The sequence below is a fragment of the Phaethon aethereus genome (genome assembly GCF_964289735.1).
Source record: "Phaethon aethereus genome assembly, chromosome: 19".
Classification (NCBI taxonomy): domain Eukaryota; kingdom Metazoa; phylum Chordata; class Aves; order Phaethontiformes; family Phaethontidae; genus Phaethon; species Phaethon aethereus.
Window position 1 is genome coordinate 5,997,374 of NC_138595.1, and position 17,569 is coordinate 6,014,942.

Consider the following 17,569-nt stretch of genomic DNA (forward strand, 5'->3'; position numbering starts at 1 on the left):
GAAGGGTGTCGTGTCCATGCTGAGCGTGGTGGCACGCGGGGATCCGTATCCCTGAGCCTCAGTCAGGTGATGGCAGCAGGCACTGCGGCGGAGCAGCTCTGTCTGGCACGTGCCACATCCAGCCGCGTTGCAGGAACTTCCCCCTTTGCGCGCTCCTTGTTGCTTGCCGATTGACTGAGCTGCGAGCAGGCAAGAAATGGTTTTTCTGTGCAATGAGACCTGTCTTACACATACTGATTTTTCATTGCTTTTTAGCAGGAGTTATTTTTCTGCACCCAATTTCTTTCTCTTGTGTTCTCAGTCTTGGCCCAGTTTTCAGCCCAAGTTCCTGACAGTTCTTTGCTGGAGAGGCAAAGATAATGTACTGCTCTTTATATGGCACCCTGTGGATGTCTTGTGGGCTGGGAGGAGGGTTCTGGTATGCCAAAGTGGCTCTGGGAAGCTCGCTGTGGTACCTTTCCTATCACTAGCACGGCTAGGAAGAGGTGGTTGGCTTTTTACTGCAAGGATAATGTCTCACCTTGCTTGCTGATGCTTCAAATCCGTACCCCGTTCTTTTGCACCATAGTTTTTTAACGAATTTGTAACATTTTGGAGGAAAGGAAGCTGTTGAAAGGCAAGACTGGAGAGTATTGGGCTTAAAATGGTGTTAGATTATTGGCTCCACCAAGAGGATGGTTGTTTTGTAAGCTGTATAGGACAAACACTGTGCTTCCCACTTCTTTTTGTTCTCCACGTCCCATTTAGCAGATGGAGTGCAGTATTCAGCCAGAATTTCTCAGTAAGTTTTTGAGCATTTGGCCTGGCTCTTATTTTGAGTGAAAATGTTCTGACTCCGTTCGTTGCCATGAAGCTGTGCGTTCAGATTCCTGCTGGAGCCAGTGTGACACTTAGAGCTTCCCATCATCTCTTGCACTATCACTGAAGCTGTAACCAACAAAAGCTGGCTCCAGGGTGAGCATAACTTGGTGATGTTTTCCTGGGCGTATGTTGGGCAGATATCCACTGCAGCTTGTGTGATGGAACACCATCGAACGTACCAGTCAACAGCAAACTATGCAGCCTGGTGCCTAAGCTGTCAGACTGTGTCTGCAGCGTTTGCAGCCGAAGGAGACGCTGCCAGGACCTCACCCAGCATTGTACCCAAGGCAAGAGCAGGGAACAGCAGCATGGCTGAGTTAGGGCTCAGGAAGAAGGAAGATAACAACTGTAGATTCATCAGGTGGTGCGTGGTGCTGCTGTGGGGGACTTGCAATGGAAAACACTTGGGTTGTGTTGAGGTTAAAGCAAGTCCTAGTGATGGTGCAGCTGAGCTGTGCGTGGGTCGGTTCTTGTGCAGCCCTGGGAACCTGGGGCACGTCCTGGTTTCCTCAGCTCTTGCTGAATCCTGTTGTCTCAGGAGCTCTGCAGTGGCTCTGTGGAGCTGGCGGCAAGGCTGGAAGCGGGCTGCAGATAGCCTGGCACGGAGCAGAGCGGGGAGGTCCTTCTCTGCGGGCACATGGCATCGCCGATTGCCCGCATCCCTGCAAGCTCTGCACGGGCTCGACGTGTGCGTCACCCAGGCCGGTGCCTGCGGCGCACGCTCTGCCACATGCCCCAGCCAGGGAGTTGTGGAGGAGAAAGTGTTAATGTCCCTTCCCACAATAAACCTCTCTGCATGGGGGGTCCTGAAACCTGAGCCGCTCTCTCCTCCCCCAGCCCTGACACACGTTAATAAAAGGTTTTTAAATGCCAATAAAAAGGCAGCAGCCCCAGCTCACCAGGTCCGGGGCCCAGGGTCCTTGGGAAGGCACTTCACAAATGTGTTTTTTGCATTTTCAGGCTTTTGGCTGATGAATAAGATTGAGGAGAAATACTCCTTCCCCTGATAACAATACAGTGAGACGCAGGATCAGCAGTGTGTGGATTAAAACCAGACGGTGCATGATTAATACATATGCTTATAGGGCTAGTCACTGTGGTTCCCTCCTCTCAAACAGAAAGGCACTTTTTTTTTCTCTCATGTGCACGCTCATGTGTGGAGTGGACTGTCTCAGATACTCACCACTCAGCTAGTTTCAACCCTGTCTCACCTCACCAGGCAAATGAAAGCCCTAAAATGCAAGGCTCTGAAAAATAATTAGCAACATTTTATTGCCCCAGACCTACAAACTGGGTACTCCATGACTCCTCCAGCTCCAGGGTGGCCAGTTAGCTTCCCACACTTGGTGCCGTTCTTGTTTCACAAGTACTCGCTTCCTGCTATTTGCACTACTCCCCTGTCAGTGCAGATGATAGCCTAAAATCCAAGCTTGTTCTCCTCAGAAAACGCAAATGGCCAGGTGGACAGTCCAAATTTGACACTCTCTCTAGTTGCCCCAACATGCTCCAGATTTGCAGAGCTAGTAGCCTTTGAATTAGCTATTTAGGAGTGAATTATTATTTAGGCTTGGGCTAAAATTAGTCCTGTCTTGTTATTCACTTCACTTATTTATGGTATTTCAGTCTTCTTAAGACTTGCAGGTATCTCTTGGCAATGTGTAGTCATGTCTGATGCTTCTTGGAAAGGGAGCCCCAGCTTTAAAAGCCCAGGAGGAATAGCTGTCGGAGTGACCGGGCTCTGTCATGCCTCTAAACACCAGATGATTTGTCATTTCCAAGACCTAGTGACTCCTGGGACGCCAGGGATTAAATCCATGTTAGAGTGGCCACACTATGGCCATTTTGGGAGGACTTCTTGCAAGGCATCAGAGGAAGGGTAGCAAGACCAGGACTCTGAGAGCACAAACTCTTTATAAGCAGAGAGAAAACCCCAGTGAACAAATGTAACTGTTTTCTCAGCATCCTTTCCATATTCCCATTCCATAGCCTTGGAGCATCTCCCTCCAGCTGGCAGGCAAATGCACTCAGCCCATGAGAGCGAGAGCTTCCAGCCTGAAGTTTGGTCCAGAGAGGAAAAGGGAAACTGTGAGCAGAGATCGGAGCCCCAAGTAGGAGAGGCCAAGGAGGAGTCATCCTTGAAAAACTCCTTCCATTCCTGCCTGCCTCGGTTTCCAAACAAGCAGTGAAAGATCCCTGCCCCAGGCAGTCCTGCTTGGAGCGGGGACTTGGCAGGAGCTGGCAGCCCTGAGGCAGCAGAGTTAGAAATGTTTACATTTTCTGACCAGTATCTGAACTCCATCCCAGCCTCGACCTTCCCTTTCATGTGGTGCCTTTGGATTGTAAAAGGCAATTAGGCTAAATTACGGGCCATGTTGGAAGATGATGTCACTGGGTGATGGAGGAGAGGCTGGATTTTATGCCACCACGAAGGTAGCGTGCAGAATATCACCTGCTTTGAACTCCTTGTCCATCCTTGGCATTTCCTTGAACCGCAAGTGCCAAGGACCGTGTGGGCACCACGGGAGTCTCTCTCTGCCTTTGCCAGGTGTCATTAGCACCATGGGAAGCGTCAAGCTGACTCCGTGTCCCCTGGTCTGGGTGGCAGAGGAGGGTACGCTGGTGTCTGCTGTGCTGTTTTAAACGTACCTTCATAGAAATGGGCGCAAGTGCTGTCCTAGTGACTGCTGCTGCATCTCCTAGGGCTGTGCAGGGCATCTCCAGAGAGGCATTCTGTTCATTTACCATTTGGTCTTGGTTTTTAATCGCTCATTAAGCTAAAAGAGTTTTGAGCATATTCTTAAAACTGCGTTTCTCCAGCTGAAGGTAAAGGGGACTCATGGCTAACAAGCACTAGCGCTGCACGAGGACACTGAATACAGCCCTGGAGAAATCCGCAATGTGGAATAATAGTTCAGGCTCTTAAAAGGGGGGGGTGGGTTTACAAAAAAAAAAAAAAAAAAAACCCTGCAATAAATCTAGCGAGTGGAATCTGAGGGAAATGATCCCATCTGGAAAACTCCAGCGCTGGTGCTGCTGAAGGCTTAAGGAGCGATGCAGATCGCAAAAAGAAAACCCTGCAGTCTGAGGATGACAGGCTTCTTAATTGATGTCCATTGCAACTGGTACTCTGCCAGTTTATGTTGGCCACCTTCCAGCGTGCTGTAATTTTGGGGCCAGGTGTGAAGCGTTTCTGTTCCATCTTGTTCCCAAGCACCTACAGAAGCCTCACACATCTCACTTGAGGCTGCAGCCCTGTAGGAAACAGCTGTACAGGTATAGGTGAAAGGAAATGTCACAGCTGGGCTTGGAGTACTCCCCCGTGCCTTGCCTAGGGCTCTGTTTGGGGGGCCGCTCTCCCCCACCGCGCCGGGTTTGGGGAGGTGGCCGCTGTCACAGGCACACCTGCCTGTCTGTCAGCAAGGTGCTTTGAACATCAGGGAGCTTCTGGGAAGAACGTACAGGTCAGAAACCCCCTCTTCAAAGAGGAGCCCAGGGTGGCGTGCGTCAGTCCTGGAAGCGGGGAACCCAGCCTGGGAGAACCTCAGATGCTGGCGAGCCGGTGGAGCTGTGGCCATCTCCTCTGGTCTCTTCTCCCATGGGAAACCACAGGGAAATTTCCAAGGGAACAAGAACAGGTCTTTTAGAAGGCGCTCAGCCTCGATTTTGAGAGGCTAAGAACCCATCGGGATCTTTAGCAAATTGTTGCGGGAGCCAATTTCAGTTGCTCCTAAAAACATGCGTTATTTCTGGTCGAGATTTGTTTTGTTTCCATTTCCATTAATTGAATCTTGCAGTAGGTTGGGAAGCCCTCCATTGCTGCTCTGACCCTGACATTTAAATGTGTCCCAAGGCCCCCCATCCTCTTTCGATAAGCCGAATAGGTGGAGTGAGAGATGTGACGGTCCCTCGGGCATGGTTGGGATTCCCTGAGCCCTTCTCATGGTGCTTCTGAGCCATGGCTGTCCAGGCTCGATGTGTTGCTCTGTGAGCTGCTGTACCAGCTTGTAAGGAGGAGGTGACCGCTGTGCTCTTCTGCTCTCCTCCATATCCACCAGACGCTTCCAACGTCCTGTAGCCTTTGCTCCTAGAGGCATAACTTTGCATTTAGCTGTATTAAACAGCACGTTGTTTGCTTGTAAGTAGGTGACGAGCAATGTTGAGGTTTTTTTGTCTGTTGGTGAATTGCTCTCTTCAAAGATTGGGAAGATGGTGCCTAATCTGCAGGCTTTATCAGTAAAGGTTTTCTTTGTCCAGGTCATTGAACCTATTGTTAAATGGCCTAAGCCCAAGCAAGCTTCCCCACAGCCCCGCCAGGACTCCCCTCCTGTTTACGCTGACATTTTAAGACTAATGTTGACCAGATTTTAATCCAGTCCGTATCCTGTGCACTGCAGTCTCTGGGGCATGCTAGCTTTTCACGTCCTCTTGTCCCAGCCGTGCAGAGTGCTCAGGCTGAGGACAACTGCCTGCCTGATGACGCACAGCCGTGGCATCAAGCTACAGCAACAGTGTGGAAGGCAGCAGGAGTTCAAAGCTGTGCAGCTACTTTGCCACAGCGGAGCATTAACAGATCCCATAGCCCTGGCCGGGCAGGCGTGACCGCGAGGAGGAGCAGATCTACCAGTACCTCCAGCCAGCACCCCTCTGCAGAGCGGGGTCCTGCTGTTGTGCCTCCATCCTGAAGCTAAGAGCTGGTGTGTGAGAACTGCAGTCTCACTACGAGGTGAGGAACCACCTGCCAACGTGTTAAGATCCAGTTACACGTGTTCTCTTAGTGTGCCTCTTAGCGAGCGTGAGAGTGGCTTTGTGGTCTGGATGCGGCTTGCAGGGAAGTACAAGGTGCTGCCTTCCAGGCAGCCCCTTCACTTGGGGTTGAAGCGGGGAAGGAAGAACCAGCAGTTGGTGGAAGCAACCTTCCCTACCTCTGAGATGCCTTTCCTGGCACCTGGAGGGAGCGAGCATGAGGAAGCCGTGGGGAATTTGCACAAGTGGCTCATGACGTTTCCATCCTTTCCTCCCCTGCCTTCCCCCAGTCTTGGATCCACCTCTGCCTCTCCTCCAGGCTCGTCTTGGACAGGGCACTTTAGCCACTGCGTCGGCTCCAAGTGAATCAGGCAGCCTGGGTGTGAGCCGTGCACGTGTACCAGCATGTGTGTGGTTCCTCAGCCAGCACTGCACAGTTTGGCTCTGGTGTCAGCAAATGGCTCTTGTAAAGTGTTTTCTGGAAGTGCGATGTGATCATCAGCTCAAGGCAGAGACTGACAGGATAAATCAGCCTTGTCCCATGCCTGGTTTCAGGCAGCATTGGATCTTTTTGTGCGGATCAGATGATGCTCATTGTTGAACATCCTCAGTTCTGTCATCGCCAGGACAGGTTTATGTAATGAGACAGAAAACTTTCTTGTGTTTGGTCCTTTTGTGCTAAAAGCTGCCTCCAGAGGTTCTGCATGGACTCTTGGAAAACGGGAAGTGTCCTATTCAAGAAACTTGCTGGCCGCATGTTCTTTTAGTTGGCATCAATGGAGTGACCTAGGAGAGGAGAGTCAAACCATGAAGTCTCCTGGGCAACACCCTTTGCTTCCCTTGGGGTTTTTCAGCAGGTAATGGCCTCACTTCTGCTGCACCAGCACCCTAATGATGCAAAACCTGCCACATTTTGGCAGGACATCAGGCCCAGAGAGTGCATGGCTCTGGCTATAAAAGAGGTATTCACCATGACTTTAGTGTACTTAGAATGACATATTGGGGTCCAGACCTTGTGGAATTTGCTGATTAGTCTGTAAGTATATTGAAAGGCCTCATTAAAATGCCATTAACGCTGGATCCCCTCCCAATGAGCCATCTCTTATTGCTACCCAGAGGAACCTTGAGGAAATGGAAAGGCTGCTTTGGCTGGCCGAGCCAGTCCCTGGGCATGAAGCATAGCCTCGCCTCGGACAATCTTGGTGGTGCTCAAGACTTAATGTGGTGCTTCTGTTCGTGTGTGGGGTCTCTGGGATTCGGGGTTGCCTCTTTGCCTTATGCTTTGCCTGCTGGATCCATCGGCACCTCTCAGACTCTGCATTCCAGTACTAACCTCAGTCCTTGACCTGACACTTCATCTCTGACCCTCCCTTAGCTTCGGGGGTGACCCTGTTTCATGGCATTATTTATATATTGTCTTTGACCAAGTGAAATGCTTAAAACATCCCTGCTGAAGATGATGACGGCTGTGGTATCTACCAACGCAGCTATTGGAAGGACCTCAGGAAACCTGAAAAAAGACCCAATTAATAACTCCTCATTGTTATCCTGAATAAGAAAGACCCACGTCCTGGGAAGCTTGCCAGAGAAGTGGACTGGGTGGAATGCAGGGAGTGGTCAGCCCAAATAACAGATGGGGATCTACTCTGTCTCTACGGGAGACGGAAGGTGACCTCTGTCATTGAGCTTGGAGTCTGCTCCCCACGTTTCTGCTCCCAGACAGACCTTGCGTTGTTTTTGTGGATGCCGAATCCGTCTACCGGCGCTGGTCTGGTCTGGGTGAGGATGGAGAGCCCAGCTCCCGCAGCAGGCTGGAGCTGTAACCCTAGGTGTCCTCATGCTGTCACATCCCAAATTAGAAAGAGAAGACACCACCATGGTCTTATTTATTGTTTTCTTTTCTCGCCGTCATTGAAGTCAAGGCACTTCCCAGGCATTAATGAACGTATCTCCACAACACGTTATGACAGAAGGAAAAGCAATTTCCTTGTTAGAGATTGGCAACAGAGGTACGCGAGGCTGAGGGACCGACCCAGGTCCCACAGGAAGCCTTAGCTTCAGGATGAGAACAAACCCCTGATACCCAGGATTTCAGGCCAGTGCCTCAGCCCCAGGCCACCCGCGTCCCTTAGGAAGACGAGGGGGTACTAAGTGAAGGTTCACTGGGAAGCGTTGAGATTCTTCTGAAACATAGGCCTTGCATGAACAATGTTACTGCTGCTGGTCTAACTGTCTCTAGTGAAACACTAAAAGTGCTGGATATTTAATCCAGATAATTTAATCAAATGTTTTCCCATGACATATTTGCGTATATTTACTTAAACATATGGTAAACCCCATTATTTATTTAAATTAACAAAATTTGCCATAACATTTTGCATACCAGCATTTGACATAAAGTCATACTTGTCTATAAGCTTATATATTATGAATAGAGACAATAATAGTATATATTTCTAGTTATTTTCTTGGGTTTTTTTAAAAAGCTTTCCCCAAACTTCACTGTATTTGGGATAGGTAGATGCATGTATAAACACAAATTCTTAGTATGAAGACGAAGGTGTTTTCTGAGGTGTGAGAAGTTATCGCCTGCCTGATGTGCTTGGTTTGTGAAAAACAGAACAAATTTACATTTTCGTTCTGAATTTACCTTAAGCATAAATGATTTAACGTTTGTTACAGCACCATTATTATTGAAGGAGAGAGATTTATGTCTATAAAGAAGACGACGGAGTTTGCTACGTCCTTCTAATGCTGTGCCAGTTCATCTGATGCCTGGTCCCCACGTGATGTTTCCCATGGAGAAGTGGCCACAGAGCAGCGTTTCCAGCGTGCGTCAGGGACATGGCTGCTGATGTACATTTTTGGAACCTACTGGCTGCCAGTGATGTACCACATTCCTGGTGCTGAAGTCACTTTTGAAGACTGTGCTTGCACTCTTAAGTCATCCAGACGCTTCTTGAACTAGTACCTATTGCCAGCTTATACTGTTAGCTCCCGCTAGTACTAGTCCCTAATGAACAAAGATTTGATCAACATTGATCTGAGCTTTGCAGAAACCTGGTGGACGAAATGCTCTTACCAGTCGAGTCCACGGGAGCTGAATTTGCTCAGCAGCTGCCTGTTGTCACAACTGCAGCTTCAACCTTCTTTTAGACACGAGCATCCTCACCGACTTCCCTGTGACTTGGGAGTTGCTCGCTAGTGACTGCCCTGACACGGGAAAGGAGAGATCCTCCAGGTATCGGCATGGAGGGACACCTCATGTTTGGCAGTATATAGTACCCGCTAAACGTGCAAGAGGCTTAACCACGTGGGAAGTGCTGGGATTATAAAGATAAATCCATGGAGGCTGGAGAGACAGAAGGGGGTTCTGCGGCTGGATTTGGTGAGGTGGGAACAGGACTCAATATCCGTACGGATGCGTTGCATGATTATATCATTGCAAGTGTGTAGACAGAGAAGTTGTTAAACAGAAAAGTGGGCAAAGAGGTAGAAATGCTGCCTGAGGACCGCAAAGGGCGCGCAGCTTCAAACGTACCAGCAAGTCATGGTGTGCTGCTGACCTCTGCAACAGGGAACCTTCTCCTGTGCAATAACTGCCTATCGCTGCAGGAAAGTTGGAGCCTGATTTCCAGGCCGTTACCTGCATAATTCTGTGTCAGTGCAAGTCTTGTGTAGCTCTTGAGTGGTTTAGAGACTGAACGCCCAGGGCAGCGTTTCTGAAGGTTGCGCGAGTTGATCCGGATGAGACGACAGAAATGTGTAGACACGGCGCTTTGGGACGTGGGTTAGTGGCGGACTTGGCAGTGTTAGTTGGACTCGATGATCTTAAGGGTCTTTTCCAACCTAAATGATTCTATGATCCTATGCGAGCAGCCGCATTCCCTGCCCATGGTGTGGTCTGGGAGGGTGTTGGCTTTTTGTGGCACGAGTGGGACTGGTTTGCTGTTAGCAATACGCAGGAGGACTTGAGGATCCATTCACACTTGTTCTTTTTGATGTCCTCTGCCTTTACCTTCCCAATAGTTAGGTGAAGGTTGTTCAACTGGCAGAGTGGCACCTTTAGTTTGGCTTGGCTGGTGCCTGTATCCTGGGAGGTGAGGAGCATGCATGCCTTCTTCCCTCCCCTGGGAGGATCTGAGCATCTTCAGTGCTTAAGCTGTGGAGACAGCAGAGCCCTCATCGTGGCCACTCTACTCCACAGCATCTCTGGCCATCCTTTTCTCCTCAGGATAAAAAACACTACTTTGGAGAATGGTTTATTTAAATGAGTTATTTTATGTTTTATGGGGGGGGGGGGTGTCTAAAATGAAACATCTTGGCATGGTGAGATGTGAGGACAGGAGAGAATTTGCTGGAACTTTTGAGACACTTAGCGTGTATGTGCTAACGGGACATAATTTCTGTCCTGCCGTGTCTCTCCTCATGCAGACTGAAGCGCACGAGCTGTTCCTTGTGATGAAATCCTCGAAGCCTGGTTTCGATGGCTTCGGGCAGTCTGATGCTGAAGAGGAAGCCTATTAGACTGTTACCCCTCAGAGATGCGCTACGTGCTCCCATCCTGTCTTGGGCAGTGCCGCCCCTTCCTGCAGGCACCTCGCTCCTCCTGTAGCTTGTGGGTCTCCCATTCCCTTGGGCTGGGTTCCCACTTTTCAGCTCTTCCCAGATTTCACCTCGGTTTCCCCCTTTTTAATAGGAACGCTTGGCCTCTTGCACTCAGACTCGGGGAGGAGCAGCTTGTTTCTGTAGCTGGCCTGGTGCCAGATGTCATCACTTCAGGCAGTGCCACGCTGCACATCTTCAGCAGTTTGAAATGGAGAGACAGAGGGAGACAGATAAGATCAGCAGCTTTAGGTGATGGCATTGTTTCAAATAAACCATGCATGACCCAAAGCTTCCACTTCAAATGGGGAATGAAATTGCTTCATCCTTTGACAGCTTGCTCCATGAAAGAAATTTATCTTCACTTAATTGCTTTAGATCCCAAGAGGCTGTGTACAGTAATTTCTAGGAGATAATTATATCAAATTAAAAAAATATGTGACTATCCGACTGCTGAGCATGAATGCAGTGGCCGGAGCGCAGGAAGGAGAGAGGCACCACATCTGACTCGTGCTGACAGGTTATCGCTTCCTCCCCTTCTCATGGTCTGCAGGCATGGCACTTGGAGACCACAGGAGAGTCTGTCTGCGAGGCACTGAGCACCGACGCGCTGAGCAGGGTGCTTGGAGCTGGGAATCCTGCTCTCACGGAGCTTCTTTGGGATCCTTCGCTTCCCTGCTCTGAGGCATGGCAGGGTTTTCCATCCCTGTACCTTGTCACTTGTTGGGGACAGCAAGCCGCGCCAGGCAGAGCTTGGCAGTGCCTTTATCCGGTTAGTTCTCCTGTGCAGTTGTACAGTAGAGCTGAGGAACAAGAAAGCTTGTTGATTTAAAAACATGTATATTTAGAAGCAGAGTGTAAACTTCCTGCCCAGGCTGGGATTGGATTCTTGACTATGTTTGAGTTTCCAGTTTTCATTTCCTTTGCCCTCATACTTAACATTGTGTATCTCCCAGAGTGTGCCCCAGACTAATCTCTCCTTAACCCTCCCTCGCCCCACATTTTTCTCTCATTATTTGCACATCAGTTGCAGTTCTTCCAGGAAGCAGCGTATCTCCTGATTGTCACTCCGTGCCATGGCTGAGCCTGGGCTCCTGCAGGTCTCCTCCATCCCCCTGGCAGTGACCTTGGACCCCAGCCAGTGGCAGATCTGAGCTGGGGACTGCAGCAGGGACAGAACTGCTAGCAGTTGCCATCCCTCGGAAGAAGGTGGACTCTTTCGGCATGGGTTGAAATCCTGAAGGGACATCCCTCTTTGTAGCTCATGGGAAGCAATCACTGACCACTTCCAGGAAGGGTAAATCGCTCCTTCATCTAAATCTTCTTCTCTTTCTCTCCTTTAAATCAGACTGCGTGCCCTCCTTGACTGCTTTGTGTGACAGCTCTTGCCCTGCCATTGCCTTTACAGCCCAACTCCTAGGGACAAAGATAATTTTGTTCCCCCCAGGGCTGTGACAATTTTTGTGTGTGATCCTGCATGGGCTTTGAAATGGTTGTCAACAATCCGGGCCAGAACTGAGCTCCTCCCCACCTCTGTGATGTGCAGGCTGGTTTTTGAAGTGCGATGCTGCTTCAGCTGTTCCCAGGAAGTCTGCAGGGGAACTGTGTTTGTACTAACGAGGTAAAGTCCCTGTGCGTTTCTGGAGGGGATCTACTCAGTGGGCTCTTTGATGTCATCTCAGTTTTTGGACTTACATCAAGTAAGTCTAAAAAAGAAAAGAAATGTTTTGGCTTAGCCTAGAACATTTGCACCTGAGCAAGATGACCTGTGGCTGTCTTGGTGGCGAAGGAAGAAATCCACGGCCACCGGTAGAGCTGCGGCCTCGAGCAGTCCTCAAACGTAGCACTGTCTCCACGTGCTGTTCAGGATGCTGCTGGTGGTTAGTCTCACACCACCCCGAGTGTAGGCAAAACCAGCTCTGAGATGCTGCCTGCTGTACTGTGTAGTTTGGTTCACGTGTGCCAAGCTGAACAGCATCTCCCAGATCCCTCTGTCTCTAGAGCCTGAGAACTCTTACGTTGGGATGACCGTCCCCAAATGTCCTCATCTTTCATGCATTGTCTCTTAGTTCAGACTTCACAGTGCTGCCACAGGCCTTGCATTTAATCGTCTTCTGGCCTGGCTGCCCAAGCCCAGCGCTCTCCAACAGGCAACAGGTCACACATCCTGATCTTCAACTGCCGTTTGTCGTTATCTTCTTTCTTGTATGAGATGTCCGGACAAAGCTTGGCACGTTGCAGTGGTTAGCGGCGTCTGCTGCTGTCCTCAATGACCTCTGCAGCCCAGATAGTCTTTGCCCCGTTGTGTCCTTCTTCTGGGAACGATCCTGGGCTGGTCTGGGGTTTTGGTCCCTTAGTCGCAGGCTCAGAGAGGGAGGGAGAGGAGAGGCGTATGACAGCAGTGTTTGGTTGCCTGAAGCAGGGAGACTTCTCTCCTCCAGCATGGTGTAGTTGTTGTGTGGGGACACAGCTGTGTAGCTCCATGACTGCCCTGATGTGCCCGTCCCGTAACAGTTAACAACTAATCAACTGGAAAGGGACAGCGAGAAGTGGGAGATGGCCAGAGGCGAGAGACCAGCCAGCCAGCTCAATAAGCTCAAGCCCAGGCCCCTCGGCCCCTGGGGTCAAGATACAACACCTTCTGCCACTGGCTTTTTTCTGTGTTTTCCTATAAAAATTATGTCAGCAGCAGTCACTCTGTCAGTGTCCTCTTGTCCTTCTCCTCTCTTCTCTTCTCTTCTCTTCTCTTCTCTTCTCTTCTCTTCTCTTCTCTTCTCTTCTCTTCTCTTCTCTTCTCTTCTCTTCTCTTCTCTTCTCTTCTCTTCTCTTCTCTTCTCCTTTCTCTGCTTTCTTGATATACTTCACTTACTCCTTTTTGTTGCTGTTAGTGAAGAGTATAACACCTAAAGCCATTTGAAATACAGTTTCTGCTCTTAATAGTTTCAGAGACTGGCTGCTCTGACAGCCAAAGCCAGGAGCCTTGGGGGACAGGCAAGGGGGCTGCAAGGGGGTGGGCACGCTATTGCAGAAACTGGCAGAAGAGCATTTAAGAAACTGAGAATACGAGGAGCTCTCATCTGGCTCGAAGCTGCTGCTCACAGCGCAGTCTGCATTTTGTTTCAGAGGCCACGAGTGAATGAGTTAATGATGATCCCAGATGGCTTCAGAGTTTGCCTCTTGCCACCCCTTCCTGTTCCCCCAGGATCTCAGATGGTGGCGGGAGATGAAGTAAAATTCTAGAGTTTATTGTAAAGTTCATCTCTCTCCCTAAATCATGCTGGAACTTGTGCGTGCTGTGTTGGCAGCTTCAAGGGGATGCTACCTGGTAATTAATTAGTTGTCAAGAGACAGCCCAGAGGTTCCAAGTCTTTATATTCTTGCTAATAGAAATTGCTCTGATTACATTTTCCCCCTTGGCTGGAGGGCTGAAGAGCACAGAGCAGGAGCTATGGTCCATGGGCAGCTGGAGCACGCCTGCCTGTCCTTTGTTGGGACTCCTCTGAGCGTGCTAGCACACGCTTCCGTGAGCACAAACCCCGATGGAGCCCGGTCCTGAGCCCTGTCTTTGCCAGCCAGTTCTGCTCGTGTTTCTCATCACACACTTGCCCTGCCTTTGCAGGTGAGCCCTGCCACGATTTCCCTTCAGCTCCTCCTCAGGGTCTTCTCTTGGCATCGTCGTTCCCATCGGCTTTTCCCCTGCAGCCCCCTCCCGAGCCCGGACAGAGGTGCTTTGAATGTTTTCTTCACAGAGCCCTTTTTCTGGGCTAAGCTTAGAGAAATAGTCAGTGTCTGCAGAGATTCCTAGTGTTTCTCTCAGCCTCACTTCTGTTTTCTTCTCCTTGTCTTCATCTCTGTGCTTCTGCAGTTAGTCATGAGCAGGTTTAGGTTTCTTCTTGCAGAGAGAGGAGCGTGTTCAGGGAGCTACATGAGAGGTGCCTGGATTTTGGGGGCCTGTCTCTGCCAAGCAAGGCACTATACACACAGAACTAGTCTGGAGCTGAGTTATGCAATGGTTTGGTAAAGGATCATTTACATTTTTGTGCACTATAAGTTTTTCCCACCTTTTTGCAGAGGTCCTCTGCTAACAACGGGCAATTGCCCCTCTCCCCTTCTCTGGTCAGTGTCTGCGTTTCCCCCAGCAGCCTGGTTCTGTCTGACATCTTGAGCAGCTTTGTGCCCTTTCAAAATTAGCATCTTTGGAGCTGAAGCTCATCATCCATCCAAACTCTTCTCCTTATCGTGCTTCTGTGGCCAGCACCACCATCCTGGGGGGAGCAATGTATGGTGTCCCAACTGTCTGGGAGTCATCACTCTCCTTCTCTCCCTCTGCAGCAGGACGCAGTCATTTTCTGTTGCATCCCTCAGCAATGTACTGAAAAGCAAACCTTCCCGTGGCTCCAGGGAGCACTCTGAGAAGGAGCTGCTGGGCTTGCTGAGTGGCACCCTGGATACCTGCAGGAGGTGACGGTGGCCTGCCAGCCATAGTGACCCAGGTACGCTGGCGTGAGCGAACCTCCCCACCGATACAAAATGGTCCATCTCAGCCCAGGATGGAGCTTGCTTTGTATCCTTCTGTCTGGGAGACACTCCAGCCTTCTGCTCCTCCTGAGCATCCCTGGGTGGGCAGATGCAGCAGGCAGGGTGCAGCGGGCAGCGAGGCGAGACCGCTGGCTGTGCGCCTGGGAAAAGAGCCCAGCCCATGGGCAGGGATGCTGCAGCTCTTTGAAACCCGTCTCTGCTACCTTAGGGAGCAGCTCTGCCTTGGCTGGTCCCGGGAAGCGTCCCGTCCGGTGTCTCTCTGGATGCCGTAAATAAGCCGCAGCGAGCAGTGCTGCTCTGCCGGATGCTCTCACGCCTGCTGGTGCCGTGCCTTCCCTTCCCACCCCCGGGGAGCCTGGGGAGCCGGGCCCCGACCCACCTGACGTGGCTGCCTTTGCGGACATATGGTCCCTTCTCTTTGTGTTTAGTTAAGTGTAGGAGGACTCGATGCTTTAACTCCTGTAGCTTTTAAGCTATTGTTATTGCTGATACGGCCCCGCAAGCAGACGTGGCAATTTTACAAGCATGGCCCCATCCCTAACAAAGGCAATTAGGATGCTATTCTGTTATAGCTGGGGGGAGAGAGATTTCTAGTGTCTGGAAGGAGCAGTCTGGAAAGGGCATAATCTAATGCAGAAGATGAAGACAAAGGCGTTTTGAAGGCAGGATGTGGGGAAAACGGGGGCATGACAAGCTCGGAGTGCAGATCCGCAGCGGGAGCGGGGGTACGGGAGCCCGGCAGCTCAGGGTGCAGAGATGTGCTGCTCTGGGCGGGAGCAGGGAGGTCTGTCAGCTGGGGTGAAGGTGAAGAGCGGGGCGCCTTGTGCTTGGGCAGGAGATGGTTGTTCTGGGTAAGAAGGGTGAAGGTTCAGGCTGTTGGATGGAAAAAAAAGATGTGATAACCGCTGGAGCGTGATCCTGCAGAGCGGCGAGCAAAGGAGATGGAGATGACAGTCGGGACAGGAGTGGCATGGGGCTGTCAAGCGATCTTGAAGCTGCAGAGGTGGCGCAGGAGGGCTCGGGGGCGCAGGAGAAGGGTGGTGAGGGCCACCACTGCCATGTGGTTTGCTGCCATTCACCTAGGGCAAGTCAGGAGGCGGTTTCCAGTCACAGGGCTCGAGCCGCGTTTCGTGCTGCTGGCTCCTTCCCCGCTTGGCTTTTCCAGCATCTGATCTGGCTGTTTGTTTGCTTGCAATGATTTCAGTTGTTTTCTATTTTAGCTTCTGACCCCGAGTGCCTGGGCTGGGGCAGGCAGGCACCGTTTGAAAGCCGCCACTTGGCGGCAACAACTGTTCGAGCCGCGGAGCAGCACCCATCTAACCCCTCTTTTCACACACTCGGAGCTTCCCAAACATTAACCTTTGGATTAAAATTTTCCATGCTTGGTCTCTCCCCAGATGTGATGTCTGAGCTTTGGTTTGGGTTCATGTTTTTCATGTTTGCTGGATTTGTGTTATGGGAGAATGAAAGAAATACTTTTCCCATTTAAAAAAAAAGAAATATAGTCTCCCATTTATTTATTTTTTTTTATTTGGGGATTCACCAAAAATGGTTGAAGTTTGAAGCTGAAAATAATTAGCTTGGCTGCAACAAGCTTGTGTGGCAGGCACTTGGGAAAGTGCTGCAGCTCCAGGTGTGCAGCGCGGCGGGTATCGCCATCGCAGGCTGCGCAGCTCACACCAGGTACGTGCAGGCTCTGCCGGCAGAGCCAGGAGAGCCTTGGTGTGAGTCAGGCTGAGTAACTCCAGATTTGAAGAAGGGCGGCTGGTTTTTTGTTTTTTAGAAAAAAGAAAAAAAAAAAAAAAGTTGTTTTTCAGGCTCTACAAGCAGGATCATGATGCGCCGGGGACGCGCGGGCTCCCGGGCTGCGGTGAGTCAGGCGCAGGGCTCGCCGCGCCGTTTCCAATCCTCCGCTCCGTGTTGCGGATCGTGGCATCGTCAGGAGATGACATGCTGTAGACCTGGCGGTACGGTCGCCCTGGGGTGGGAGCGCTGTGGCAGGGATTCTGCCTCAGGGCCCCCGGGCAGCACGGCTGCTGCTCCCCTCGGGGTTTTTTTTTTCGTTTGCGGGAGGAGCTCCGCCTTGTTTCGGCCGGTGGCTGCACCTTTCCTTGTCCTGAAGCCAAACGCTCAGATCCTGCTCTTGACACGTCCTTGTCCACTTCAGGGCCACCTTGGCCATGTTCAAGTGCTCTGCATTTCCCTACATTGATTTTTTTTTTTTCACTTGGCCGCAGCACCCCTCCTCTCTGCTCCAAGTCTGCGTGCTGCTCATCGGGTGGGGACCTGCGCTGCTCACACCAGCGCTTGTAATGTCTGGCCTGCAGCTCTGCCAGAGGCCAAAATTGGCTCTCGGTGCGCGGCTGGATCGCAAGGACAGTGTTAGATGGAGGGTGGAGTGAGCGAATACCCCTCTCTTCCTACTGTGCTTTCAGGAAATGTCTCTAATGCAGCTGTAAGTGTGAATGAAGTCAAAAGGATGGATCGGTGCCCCTGCTCCAGCCCACCCCACTTGTCGGGGCCCGTCCAGCGTCCCCACCCTATTGTTCTGGTTCAGCTCCTCCGTTTCGGGGCAGGGGCCCTGCTCTGCGCTCAGCATCCCGCTCCCGGGAGGAGGAGCTCTGCAGAAAACAAAGACACAGCGAATAGTTTTCCTCTCCCCGACCAGCCGCCGTTCCAATTCCTCCTTCCCTTCCCTAGGTGTGTTTGCAGCTCTCAGCCCGGCTGGAAGCGAGTGACTGCAAGACTCGGGCCATTAATCATCTGCCAAAAGAGCTGAGCGTTGGGTATAAGTAGCAGAGCTGTGCGCCCTGCTGCCTTA